This window comes from Dromiciops gliroides, chromosome 4, assembly GCF_019393635.1.
Source record: "Dromiciops gliroides isolate mDroGli1 chromosome 4, mDroGli1.pri, whole genome shotgun sequence".
NCBI classification, from domain to species: Eukaryota; Metazoa; Chordata; class Mammalia; order Microbiotheria; family Microbiotheriidae; genus Dromiciops; species Dromiciops gliroides.
The window spans coordinates 45,244,220-45,259,129 of record NC_057864.1 but is presented as its reverse complement, the minus strand read 5'-3'; the positions used below and the strand labels follow the sequence as shown (position 1 = coordinate 45,259,129).

At 36.7% G+C, this 14,910-nt stretch overlaps 1 long non-coding RNA gene across 2 annotated transcripts in view; it reads left to right on the top strand.

Moving 5' to 3' along the window:
• LOC122754381 overlaps positions 1 to 14,910 on the top strand; it is a 77,378-nt gene that overhangs the window by 39,721 nt on the left and 22,747 nt on the right. For both annotated transcript variants that reach the window (XR_006356363.1, XR_006356362.1), the window contains exon 2: positions 1,784 to 2,186. This is a non-coding gene — a long non-coding RNA (uncharacterized LOC122754381). The remainder of the gene's footprint in view (positions 1 to 1,783; positions 2,187 to 14,910) is intronic.

Below are 14,910 nucleotides of genomic sequence, written 5' to 3'. Positions count from 1 at the left end.
TACAAACTTATGGTGCATAACATTAGCTCTCTGCTGCTAGGCAATCCTTTTATTTAGCTCGAGTTGATTCCAAATCTCATTCCATGCAGTGGCTATTTTAAACTTTGTCCTTTCTCATCAAGTACTCACACCCAACCCTCACAGCAGACAACCTAAACTCTTACCTCAATTAGTTGTTTCAACTTTCCCCTCTTAATATCTGTACTCATTCTATCCTTCTTCCCTTCCTGCTTTAAAAGACAAAGCTTCTCTACTCCTTTCAAAGGCTAATGGCTCATCTTATGTTAGTGATCCTGTCACAGAATTTCTTCAGTAGAAAGGACCTCAGACATCATCTCCTTTAATCCATACCTGAACAAAAATCACCCCCTGCAATGTATGCCAATCTCTATGGTCCACTGTCAGTGTCTCAACAATTGCAACTGCCAGGTAGCTCTCAGAAATAGTTTATCTGGATTTGGTGACTTAAACTCAACAAGGGCAGCTAGATATTCTTTTACTTAACTTTTTTTTTTCATTAACACAACTTTCCTCTCCATTTTCTTAGCATTCCTACAATTTATCATTAAATTCTTTTGTCTCTTTGTTGTTAATATAATATTGTTATGTAAATTAGTTATTTTGTCCCCTATAATTCAAAAATTACTCCTCTTAGCTGAGAAAATGGAGATGAAATCAAGAGTTAAACAGTTCTGTCTTCTATTTCCTATTATCCACACTCAATCAACCCCAAGTAGTCATGCTATCCCTTCTCTGATCCTCTTTTCCCCCCAAGAGAGTTAAAAAAAACACCCCAGAAACTCAGCTTTTCATCTTGCTTAGCTGTCCTTGCCATCCTCAATTCATTCTGAGCTTTAGCACTCCTGACACTGTCCTTAATTTTGCATTCATCTTCTGTTTCCTTTCTTTGCTTCCAACTTTTGTATATGTTTTTAAAGTCTAAGTTGGTTGATTAGCTCCCTTCCATGTCCTCCAGGACCTTGCTTCTGTAATCACCCACTCTATCTCATCCATCTTCCAACTTTCCTTTCTCTCTAGTTCTTTCTCATCAATCTACAGTCACTTTCAGGTCACTGGTTTTTTAGAGCCTTCCCTTGACCATTCTCACCCTTCTGGTTTCCATCTCATCTCTTCCCCTTCAGAGCCACTTTTGCTAAACTAGTCTCAACCTTATACCACCTCTGACTGACTGCCCATTTTCTTCACAACCCTCTGTACTGTTTTCTCATCCATATGATCCATCACTGCTATCATCTTATTTTACAGATGAGGAAATCAGGACTTGGACAATTTAAGTGACTTGATGAAGGTCACATAGTCAGTGGCAGAGCTCTGAACAGATCTCTAATCTCCTGAGTCACCATCCATTAGGGATATTTTTTCTGCTGTTATTGCTGTTGGTTTTCCTGTCTAAATATCATTTCTTTGACCTGAGAGCTAGTCACAATTTATAAAATTTGCATTTTGGGTTTCTGAAGGGGTAGAGAATGACTGATCAGTAAGGTCAAAAGAACCTAATGTGTTTTGAAAAATTGGAAGTTAGAATGATACCAGAATATTACTTGATGAGAAACTCTGGGTGCCAACATCATAAGGTTTTTTTTAAGTACAATATGGAAAGAGCAGTGCATCCCAGGTGAGAGCAATACTGCTAAACTAATTACAAGAGACAATTGATTTCATTATAAGTAAAAAAAAAACTTGTTTTGTTTTTTCATTATTACAGTTTACCTCCCCCACTTCCTTAGCATTTGACTGCTTCTCATTTAACTCTGTTATGCAGCCTGAAGCCTCTCATAGACATCTTAGGATACGTGATGCGGGTACAGACTTCCTGCCTTGTTGTGGAATTATACAAGCGTCCCCTTGGTGCTAGCACTGTGATTCAACCCCCCTGCAGCCTTCCTTGCAAAGGAGGACAAAGCAACTGCATTCAAAAGGGATGGATGCACACTCTGATTTTTCATCTCTAAAACCCCACTTCACAGTGAACGCCTTTCAAATACAGTGCAGTCAGAGCCCAGAGAATCAAAGAGCTGGAAGTGGCCTCATGTTGGGTATCTACCTAGCTCTCCTGCCTCCAAGCAAGACATTTGTTGAATACATGTTGGAGATGACAGCAAAGGCCATTCATGACAAATGATTGATGATTGTACTCTTAAGGCTTCCTGGGGCTAAAAGCTTTGGTAAGTCTTGTAACCTCTTCCAGAGTGTAATAGCCCTCAGTATCAAAGAAGTTTATTCTGATATTTGGTGCCCCTTTCTTCTTACTTTATCTTCACTTGTTGATGTAGCATTTGGTTCCACTATGTACATAATCAACATGGGGGACGGCGTGGGGAATGAAGTAGGGATAGGAACTAGACCTACAGGTTTATGGATATAGGGATCTACCAGGTGAGTAAATGCCTTCTACCAATGCACATCAGCACCTTCTCTGCCACTCAGTCTGAGAGAGTTGGCTGGAAGACTGAGAAGTCTAGTGACTTGCCCAGGATCACACACAACCAATAGGTGTCAGGGGCAAGATTGGAACCCATTTCTTCCTAATTTCAAGGCTTTCTCTCTATCCACTTATGTTATTAAACACATAAGTAGAAATTATGTAAGCTATGCTATCAATAACATAAGTAGACTATGGTATAATTAAATGGTTAATAACAATACCATTTAGGTTCTTATTAATAACAATTACTGACATGTATATGAGGTTTACAAAATCCTTCATATAAATGATCTCATTTGAGCCTCACAACAACCTCATGAGGTGGGTGATACTATTGTTACTTGAAAGGGCATGATAATCTATGTCCTATGGCTCCACTTGGACTCTGAAAAAATAAGTCTTCTCCAGCCCAAGTCAAAAAACTCTTATTTCTTTCCATCTCTCCACATCACAGTATCAAATGTACTCTCTCTTTCTCCCCCATGTGTGTCTCTCTCTGTGTGTATACAAATGTCCATGTAGCATTTATTAATCACCTACTATCTTCCGAGAACTATGCTAAGCACTGAGGCAAAAAAGGCAAAACACAGAGAAGAATTAACAGCTGGGAGTATCAGGAAAGACCTCTTAAAGGGATGGCACTTGAGCTTAAAGAGATCTAGAGGTCCCAAGAGGGAAAGCTAAGGAGCCTGTGTAAAGGTTCCTGTGTAAAGTCAGGAGGTAACTCACACAGGATAGTAAGCAGTTGGACTGGAGAGAGAACATTTGATACTGTGATGGAAGCATTGCTATTCCCAAATTTCTTGATTTCAGGATTTTAGGTTGTCTCCATCTCCTAGCTGAAGAGGAAAAGCCCAAGAGTATAAAGAACAACTTTGAATTGACTCAGTAATGATTGAGTAAGCTCCCTGAAAGCAATGTAACATTCTTATTTCTACACTTCTGCCTTATTCATGAATTGCAAATATATAAAATAGCCAGAAGTCTAGTCTAGTGAGAACTTTATCATATTTGATCACTGTTCTCTATTTTTAACACATCATCAACAGAAATGATGTCAAGAGGGGCAGCTAGATGGCGCAGTAGATAAGCACCGGCCCTGGATTCAGGAGTACCTGAGTTCAAATCTGGCCTCAGACACTTACTAGCTGTGTGACCCTGGGCAAGTCACTTAACCCCAATTGCCTCACCAAAAAAAAATAAAAAAAATAAAAAATAAATAAATAAATAAATAAAAAATAATTTAAAAAAAAAAAGAAATGATGTCAAGAACAATGGATATAAAACATAGCACTTATTTAGAAGACAACTTAAACCCAACATGGTTCTCCTTAGCCTTCAATTGATTATCAATCCTACTAAATAAATTTAATTATGACTTCCAAATTAAAGAGAGAATTGACCAAAACATCTTATTGATCACTTGATGTAACTGGATGACATCAGGCAAATGGCTCTAAAAGAAACAACATTAAACAGCTCCTTCATCTTGTAGAATTCTTCTCCAATGATATGAAAATGTCATGAACCAGAGAAATGCAAAGAAAAGGGTATGAAGACACTGAAGGCTTTGAGCTGGAATCCATATATCATATTGAACTAATCACTGAAGGTGATACCTACAAATACATGGGTCTTGTATATGCAAGAGATATAGAGCGTAAAGATGAAAAGGAAAAATCTATAGTAGAATACATTAAAAGACACAAGCATCCTGGAATCAAAGTTAAATGGGAAGAGCATGCTTAAAATAATTAATACCTACATAATTCCTACCTGGCACTATAAAATAGACAACAGATTTGGGAAATAAAACTAACAGAAACCCATGCAATATTAATGATACACAGAGTCTGTCACTCTAAGATCAGCTATAGAAAGATGAACACTTCCTTTTCAAAAAGGTAGAAGAGAATTTAAAGCCATTCTTAGATCACATAATAAGTTTTTAAAAACCTACAAAAATACTTCAACAACAGGAAGACATCATTTCATGAAGAAATTGTCAAGACATGTAACAGATAAAAGCCACTGGATTTGTTGAATATAACCAAAAGCATTTTTTTTCCTGATGAAATCTATTAAACAGGTAAGATCCATGAATGGAATCAAAAGACCCTTTCTGGGCAAGATCCACTTGAACTCACATGATAGAAAAACATTAGACAAATACCTGTCATACAGACTTGTTGATGGAAACAGAGGAGTTTACAAAGGTAATTCAGAAGCAGATCATTGCCATCAGAAAATAATAAAAGTTATCCTAAATGAGTCCAAGTTTAATGATCAATGCAAGGGAAAGATAGGAACTATGTAACATATCCCTGCATGTTGTAAAGTTTATGACCTCCTGGATATCTTGCAAGGTATGACCTTGTGGCTAGAATTTAGACTTCAGAAGCTTGGTCACTACCTTTCATGGTCTAACATGGCAAATTCCCATATTACAATTATAGACCTCTAAATATTCTGAAGAGGGGGCAGGTAGGTGGCACAGTGGATAAAGCACCGGCCCTGAATTACCTAAGTTCAATCCTGGCCTCAGACACTTGACACTCACTGGCTGTGCGATCCTGGGCAAGTCACTTAACTATCATTGTCCTGCCAAAAAAATGACAAGAAAAATATATTCTGAAGAGCTCAACTAATAAACTATACTGGAATAAAGCAATTATACCTTAAATTATTACCTATAATCACTCAGATATTAACATTGATCCATAAATGTAAAGAAAAACATTTTAATAGATATTGCCATACCAAATACTCCTCTCTAAAGTCCATAAAATAAAATATTTGAAGATATAAAGAACTAGTAGAAGAGATCAAAATCATGTGGAAATAAATTGACCTATTGACCTATCTTCTACTAGAGTTGTACAAAAGATGATTTCATTGAGTCCCAATACTTTTGTTCAATTATGAAAAATGATTAGTTTCTTTACCTGTGCAATCTGTAGACCATTAAGTATAAAACAATAACAGGATGTCAATTTATCTTAGGAATCTCTAGCTGAACCTTACCAAACAATATGAGAAGAATTAGGTAGTGATGATAAGAAAATTATAGTAATAACAAAAAACTGTCCAACATCAGTCTTGACTAGCTATATGACCTTGAACAAGTCACTTCTCCCTTTCATGAACCTTGGTTTCCTCACCATTAAAAAGTTAAATGATATCTTAGGTGTCTTCAAACATTATTGGATTCAAATACACATAAATCACCAGCATTTCTGTATAGAACCAATAAAACCCTACAAGAAAAGATAGTAAGAAATATCCCATTTAAAATAACTATGAATTTTTTTGGGGGTGAGGCAATTGGGGTTAAGTGACTTGCCTAGGGTCACACAGCTAGTAAGTGTTAACTGTCTGAGGTCGGATTTGAACTCAGGTCCTCCTGAATCCAGGGTCGGTGCTCTATCCACTGCGCCACCTAGCTGCCCCAAATTTTTTTTTAAAAAATAAAAAAATAACTATAGACTGTATAAAATACCTGGAAGGATACCGAGCTAGACAAATTCAGGAACTACACAAACATAATTACAAAACATTTTTATACAAATAAAATCACATTTAAATAATTGGAGAAGATTAATTGTTCATGGGTGGGAAGAGTCAATATAATAAAATTACAATTCTGCCTAAACTAATCTACTTATTCAATGCCATCCCAATTAAATTTTTAAAAAATACTTTGTTGCACTAAAAACAATAACAAAATTCATTTGGAAGAACAAAAGGTCAAGAATATCAAAGGAGTTAATGAAAAATAATGTAAAGAAAGGAGGTTTAGTAGTACCAAATTTTAAACTATATTATAAGGCAGTAATTATCAAAACTAATACTAGCTAAGAAATAGAAAGGTGGATCCGTGGAACACAGTAGACATAACACACAGTAGTAAATGATCATAGTAACCTTGAAAACTTAAGCTTGGGGGATAAGAGTACACTATTTGGTAAATATTGTTGGTAAAATTGGAAAGCAGTCTGGCAGAAATGGATATGGAACAATATCTTACACCATTAACCAAGATAAGGTCAAAATGGATACATGATATAGATAAAAAAGGAAATGTCCTAAGAAAACTAGAAGAACATGGAACATATTACCTATGAGACTTATGGATAGGATAACTTATGAATAAACAAGAAAGAGAAAGCATTATGAAATTTAAAATAGATAATTTTGATTGCATTAAGTCAAAAAGGTTTTATACAAATAAAACCAATGTAGCTGACATTAAAAGGAATGCAGAAAATTGGCAGGGGAGAGAATTTACAGACAATTTTTTGGATAGATGTCTCATATCACAAATATGTAGAGAACTTTGTCAAATTTATAAGAATATGAGTCATTCCCAATTGAAAAATGGTCAAAAGATATAAAAAGGCAATTTTTCAATGAAGAAATCAAAACTCTATAAAGTTACATGAAAAAATACTCTAAATCATTATTGATTAGAGAAATGCAAATTAAGACAACTTTGAAGCACCATCCCACACCTAACAGATTGGCTAAAATGACAGAAGAGGACATTGACAAATGTTGGAGGATGTGTGGGAAAATTGAGATATTAATACACTGTTGATGGAACTGTGAAATGACCCAACCATTTTGGAGGGCAATCTGGAATTATGCCCAAAGAGTTATACAATTGATTATACCCTTTGGCCTAGCAAGACCTCTATTAGGTCTGTTTCCTAAGGTGACCAGGAAAAAAAGAGAAGAACCTATATGTTCTAAGATATGTATAGCAGCTCTCTTTGTGGTGACAAACAACAACAACTGGAAATTGAGGGGACGTCCATCAATTGTAGAATGGCTAAACAAGTTGTGGTATATGATCATGATGGAATACTACTGTGCTTTAAGAAATGATGAGCTGGGACAGCTTGGTGGTGCAGTGGATGGAGCACCAGCCCTGGAGTTGGGAGGACCTGAGTTCAAATCCAGCCTCAGATACTTGACACTTATTAGCTGTGTGACCCTGGGCAAGTCACTTAACCCCAATTGTCTCACACACACACACAAAAGAAATGATGAGCTGATTGAGTTTAGAAAGACCTGGAATGGGGGCAGCTAGGTGGTGCAGTGGATATAGTACTGGCCCTGGATTCAGGAGTACCTGAGTTCAAATTCGGCCTCAGACACTTGACACTTACTAGCTGTATGACCCTGGGCAAGTCACTTAACCCCCATTGCAATAAAAAAATTTAATTTAATTTAAAAAAGAAAGACCTGGAGTGATTTCCATGAAATAATGAAAAATAAAATGAGTAAAATCAAGAGAAAGTTGTATGTAGTAATAGAAATATTGTTCAAAGAATAGCGAACAACCAAGTTATTCTGAGTATTAAAAATACTCAAATCCACTACAAAGGACCTATGAAGGAAGACACTATCCATCTCCAAAGAAAGAACTGATTAATAGAAGTACACATAGTATGGTTTTATATAGATTTATAAATCTGTGTCACATGGTGGCCTTCTCTAACATGGGATAGGAAGGGAGAGAGGGAGACAGTTCCGAACTTAAAATATAAAAGTAAAATATAAGATTAAGGATACTGCAGTTTTTATAAATGAAAACATCTAAGCCCAAAACATATCCTAGAGTTGCTGAAGGATCAAATTAGTTAATGTATGTAAAGCATTTTGCAAGCCTTTAAAGAAGTATGTCAATGTGGCCTATTCATATCACTTAAAATATGCATTTGGGTAGCATAGCACAATTAAAAGAGCACTGGGTTTGAAGTCAGAGGCTCTGGGTTCAGATGTCCACTTTGCTGCTTTCCTATCTATGTGACCTTAAACAATTTACTTTTCTTCTCTGGGCTTTGATTGCCCCTTTCTGTAAAATGAAGGAATTAGCCAAGGTGGCTTCTGATATCCCTTCCAGTTCGAAATCTGTGATCCTATAAACCTTTGCAATTCAAAATTCAGAAGGACTGACTCATTCCCCAGTACAAACTCTTAATGTCCTCTAACACTAACAATTAGCATAACTTAAAAATATACAACTTTATTCCAACAAACTGTTTTCTTTCAAAAAAAAATTCCCTGAGCTGAGTTCAATATTGCCACTGTGCCTGTTAGCTATTTTCTGGAAATATTTACAAGGGGTTCTATTGATAAATTATTAAATATCAAATTCACTGACAACATCTATCCAATAGCCTTTGGTTCTTCAAGAATTAAGAATCTTCCTGATTTTTAATGCCATGTCAAGATGTCATTCACAGGAAAACTTAGAGATCAAAGTCTCACAGCTATTAGGCTCTTATTTGATGGTTTGTTTTGCATAAAAAACCCTAAGTCTACTAAGCTGGGAAGACTTCTCTATAGGAACTTTAGCGATAATAACTCATGTTCATGTAGCCTTCAAGTTTTACAAAGCATTTTACTCAAAATAACCCTTTTAGGTAGGTGGGACAAGTATTAGGGCTATGAACTGGACTGGACTTGGGATTTCACTCAATGCAGATTTGTCCCTTCTCTACAATTTCCAATGACAATTTCTTTACAATTTCTTTGGGTGTTGCCTAGAGCAGAACATTTGACCCACAAGATTTCCAAGTGAAGCCCAAACAAGATTAATATGTAATCATGAAATCTATAACAAGATAAATAAAAATGCAACAAGACATAATATTAATATGTGGTTTTCTAAACCAATACGTGAACTGCAAGGATCCTTATGTAGTGGCTCCTGTTTTTGACTTTGACATCAACTGGCCTAGAGTGCTGAGATGTTAAGTGACTTACCTAGATAGGGAAAATACTTGGAAATATTTTATATAATTCTTGCATTTAGTAAGTCTAATGATTCATTTCAATGGTCCCATGTTCCATCATGTATAAAAAAGTATTTCTAGATACAGCAGTCTTGCTTTTCTGGAAAAGGGTAACATAGAGGAGAAGAAAAAAGGAAAAAACTTCTGATTTATTTATGTGAATCGGTTGGAAAGAGCTACAAACTCATATTCCCTTCAAAACAGAAGTGAAAGTAGTTTCATCAATACTTAGGTTTCCAAATAGTTTTCTCAGCCCCCCAAAAAAGTATCATTGTCTAATAGCAACACTTAGATTTTTATACCAATTACAATAATATTTTTAAAAGAAAGTTCACTTGCTACATAGAATTGGGGGAAATGTACCTCAGATTAATGGAATGTCAGATTTCAAATTGATCAACCACAACTTGACCCTTTAAATTGTAATTATAAGAAGTAGACGTATCTAAGGAATCAAGTGCTAAATCTGGAGTCAGAAAGACATGAGTTAAAATTCCTCCTCTGGGGTTATTTAAAAAAAAAAAACAGGAAGATTTATATGAACTGATACAAAATGAAGTAAGCAGAACCAGGAGAACATTGTACATAGTAACAGCAATATTATAATAATAACAAACTGTGAAAGACTTGACTCTGATCAATACAATGATCTGAGACAATTCTGTTTTTGTTTGTTTTGTTTTTTGTTTTTGTGGTAAGGCATTTGGGGTTAAGTGACTTGCCCAGGGTCACATAGCTAATAATTGTTAAGTGTCTGAGGCCAGATTTGAACTCAGGTCCTCGTGAATCCAGGGCCAGTGCTCTATCCACTGTGCCACCTAGCTGCCCTATCTGAGACAATTCTAAAAGACTTGTGATGAAAATGCCATGTACCTCCAGAATGAGAACTGATGAAACTTGCTAAAGATTAAAGCATTCTTTTTCACTTTATTTTTCTAGCTTTTTGGAGCAACATGACTAATATAGAATCTCTACATATATAATACATAATGTATAATATATAATTTAGAGAGACATACAGAGAGAGAACACATATAATTGATATATTGCTTGCCTTCTCAATGGCTGAAGGAAGGGCTAGAGGGAGGGAGAGAATTTGGAACTCAAAATTTTTTAAAGGGATGCTTAAAATTAATTAGTAAATAACTATAAAAATTTTTTAAATCAATTTCCCCCATCAACATACTAGCTGAATAACTATGAATAAGGTATTTAGCCTCTCTCAGTCCTATTTTCTCATCTTTGCAGCTGAGTTAATAAGACCACTACCTCACAGGGTAATTGTGTAGTTCAAAAGAAATCATGTAGGTAAAAAACTTTGCATTTTTAAAGTACCTTGTAAATGCCAGCTATCATCATTATGCTTATATCACATAAAATTTATGTTGTGCTGGGAGGCTGACCTAGAGTTGATCTTGAAGCCAGGAAGGTGTGGTCTCAAGTCTTATTGTCAACAAAGACTGGCTGTGTGGTGTGTTTTGTCTTCTCCATTAGAATATAAGCTTTCTGGGGGCAGGGACTATGTTTCTTTCTATTTGTATTGTATTCCCGGAATTGAGCACTTAGTAAATGTATGTTCACTTACCAGATTGCTGACCCAGATTGAACAGCAAATCACTTAACTTTTGAATGTTCCAGGCAAGTCACCAAGATTGAAAATTACAGAGAAAGTCATAAGCTACATTGGTAGATGGAGTGTCCTAGCCCCAAAGTTCTCTTTATCAGTAAAATCACAGGTCCAGTCCCTGTCCCCAGATAAGAAGAATTCCACATCATCTTTCCAATTTTAAATAATCTTTTTTGTTTACAATATAGAAATAAAATCTATTGTTTGTTCTTCTATAATGTTCCATTGTGAATATCATAATCATGCTGTTTCCAAATACCCTACAGTGGAAAGAGCACTGAACCTTTGGTCAGAAGACCTATGTTCAACACCTAACTCACTCAGTAGCTTAAGTACCTATTTGCCTCTCTGGGATTTTATCTGTAAAAAGGGGACATTAATGCCGTTAGTAGCTACCTCACAGAGTTTTCACAAGACTCACATGAAAGAATGTATGGAAACATGATTAAAGTACCCAAATAAGAAGGTACTTTAAGGTTAACTTCATTGTTTTGTTTTTATTATATTAATGCATAAAAAAGATTGAGAATTAGGCAGAATTTTAAAGAGGCCCTCTCTACTCTTTATCTCAATGCAGAAGTAAATAAAGCTGCTTTCTATCTTCATATTTTCTCCCCCTGGAGGCTAAACTTTGCCTGGTACCAGTGATGAATGCAGACTCTGAGTTGTCAGCTTAATAAGAATAACAATCATAATAACATTTATATAATGTTTCAATATTCAGGGTAATTTTTACATAAATTTTATCATTTCATCTGCACAACAACCCCAGGTAAGCAGAACACACTAGAATGTCGGGTCAGAAGCAATAAGATGAAATTTAATAAGGATAAAACTAAAGTCTTACATTTGGACTTCCCATAGAATCAATTTTTTGAGGATCAGATGAAAGAAATAGCATGGCCTAGTGGATAGAAATCTGGCTTCAGAATTAAGGAGTCAGGTTTAAATCCTACCTTTTGATATCTACTGGATGTGTGATCTTGGGCAAGCTATTTAACTTCTCACTATCCTTCACTGGGAACTCTTTACACCAGGTAATAACAGGTCCAGTTCCATCCCCCCCCCCCAAAAAAAAATTTTAATTTAATTTAAAAAATAAGGTGGGAGAAGACATAGCTCAATCACAGCACATCTAAAAAGGATCTGGGAATTTTAAATGTCCTGCAAACTTAATAAGTATCAACAGTATGGTGTGAAAGGAGTCAAGAAAACTCATGCAATAGCTGTACTCAGAGGCCTCCTGTGCAGTCTAGAGAGAGGGGCTTGCTCTACTTTGCCCTACTCAGACTACAATGACATTGATAAGCTAGGAAGCATTCAGAATACCAGATGGCCTCTTTAGCATGCCATCTGAAGATTGGTTGGGGGAACTAGAAGCATTGGCCATAAAAAGAATTTCTGAATTTCCAAATTGGAAAGGACCTGAGTGGCCATCTTGAACAGCCCATTCCTAAAATTGAATTGATGCTACAATATACGCAACAAGTAGGCATCTGAACTTAGCTTGAAAGACCTCAAATGACAGGGAATTCACTGCTGACATTTCTGATTTGGTAGAGTTCTATTAGGAAATATCTCCTTACACAAGCCTAACTTTGCTCTCTACAATTTATACCCATTATTTTTCGTTTTCTGGGATCAGACTAAGTCTTATTTCTATTCCAAGAGGCAGGTCTTCAAACACATGGAGATAACTACTATGTCTCCTGCTAAATCTTCTCCAGGTTAAAAATACCCACATCCTTCAACTACCCCCACATAGTCACCACCCTGGTCTCCATCATCTGCACATACTATAACAGTGACCTCCTGAAAATAGGATGCCCAGCACTGAACTGTGTTCTGACAAAGGGAGAATGCAGGAGGATGGCCACCATATTCCTTAACCTGGACATGGTGACTCAGAATGCAACCTAACATTGCATTAGCTTTCTTTGATATCAGTTTTGATATCAATCTCCAGTGTGTATTTGGAAATCGGCGTCCCCTAGACATGTTAAACTCAACAAAAATGGATTCATGATCTTGGCCTCTAAATCTTCTCTTCCAAACTTCCTTTTCATTGTCCAGGGCACCACCATCCATCAAGTCACCCAGCTCTAAAACATCAGTATCACCCTTAACTCCACTCTCCACATATCAGATCAAATGCCAGATCTTATCACTTGTTACTTCCTTTTCTATGCTCAAGTAGCCTTGGCCCTAATTCAGGGCCTCACCATCTCTTGCCTGGACTACTGCAGCAGCCATTTCTTGGCCTCCGGTTTCCCTTCTCTCTGATTCATCCTTCACATAGCTATCAAATTAATTTTCCTAAAATGTAGGTCTGGCCATGTTAACCCTATACTCAAGATGTAAAGACTTCCCGTCACCTCTAGGATCAAATATAAACTTCTCTGTTTGACACACAAAGCTATTACAACCCAGACACAATTTAGCTTTCCAGCCTCATCCCACATTAATCCCCTTTACATGCTGTACAATCCTGCCAAACTGGCTTTTTAAAAAAATTACCATTCCCAGAGTTAATATTCTATCTTCCACCTCTGTGGTATTCTACTGGCTTTCTTCTGTGAGTAGACTCACCTGTGCTCTGGCATACTTGGTTTCCTTCAAGACTCAGCTCAAGTTCCAACTTCTATATAAAGTTTTCCTGATTCCAACCCCCTCCCCAGATATTAGGGTCTTCCCCCACCTCAAATTTTATTTATTTTACCTGTTTTATATCAACCTTATAGGTACAAATTTATGGTCCTTTATAGAATATAACCCTTGCTCCTGAAGGCAAAGATTTCACTTTTGTCTATATATTCCCAGTGCATGACACATAGTAGGTACTTTATAAATGCTTATTGATTTGACTTATGACTATTTAACCAATTTAAGCTATATATTTAGCTTTTAGCCCACTAAAACACCCTAGGTCTTTTTTTCCCCTAAAGAACTATTGACTTCAGGTATTTGAAAAACTGTCACATGAAAGTGGAATCAAATTTGCTCTTTTGGCCCCAGAGGGCAGAACTCAGAGAATCCCTAAACAACTCCTTTCAAGGCTCAACTCAGGTGCCATCTTCTAATGCAAACCTTTCTTGATGCCCTTTGTTGTTAGTGCTGGCCTCTCCTCACACTACCATGTGCATAGTTATCTATTTATAGGTTGTAACTGCCCAGTTGAATGAAAATGACAGTGAACATTTTTGTTTTTCTGTTTTGGTTTGGTTTGGGTCTTTGTATTTCTAAAGTCAAGCAGAGTATTTTACACAGAGTAGAAGCTTAATAAAAGTGTGCTGGTTGGGCTAATCCTGGATTCCAAGCTATTCAGTAAGCCACAGGAGAGCTCCTACTCCCACCTTATGCTTGTGCATTGGTGTCCTTGTCCTCACTTTTTACCCCACTCCATCCCAAGCCAAGTGAGGACACCTTTCTTTCTCACCTTTTTCCCCTAGGTGAAAAATTTCCCAGTTATGCCTCTGCTTATTCAGTTATGGCTGAAATAGATGGCCTTTGGGGTCTTTTCAACTTGAGGTTCTATGATTAGCCTCAATTTTTATAGACGAGGAAACTGGTGTGCTTGCTGTGGTTAAATGATTTTCCTTAGACCACACACACCAGTGAAGTGGAAGGGCTGAGACTAGAACTTATGTTTGCCTGACTCCTAGATGAGATCTCCACAACTTCATAAAACTCATTCTTCCATGAACCAGATAGAATACTTCCTGAGCCCTTTCCAATACAGGGAAAATCAAAGTCACCATCTATAGAAAGGGAAACTAGCCCCTTGGCAACAACCCAGAGAAGAAACAGAAAGGGAGAAAAGAAGGAACCAAACTTTCACTCTATATTTATACACATATATGTAGAAAACAAAGAACCTTAGACAGCCGTCAGCACATAGCCCTTTTTGCACACACATGGTCTTTTCACTGCTGCCTTTTCTGAACCTGTCTCCCTCCCCACCCCCAACTGCTGACCCAGCTGCTCTCTCCCATAGTTTGTTATTTTTTATTTTTGGCCATGAGCATATATGGGGA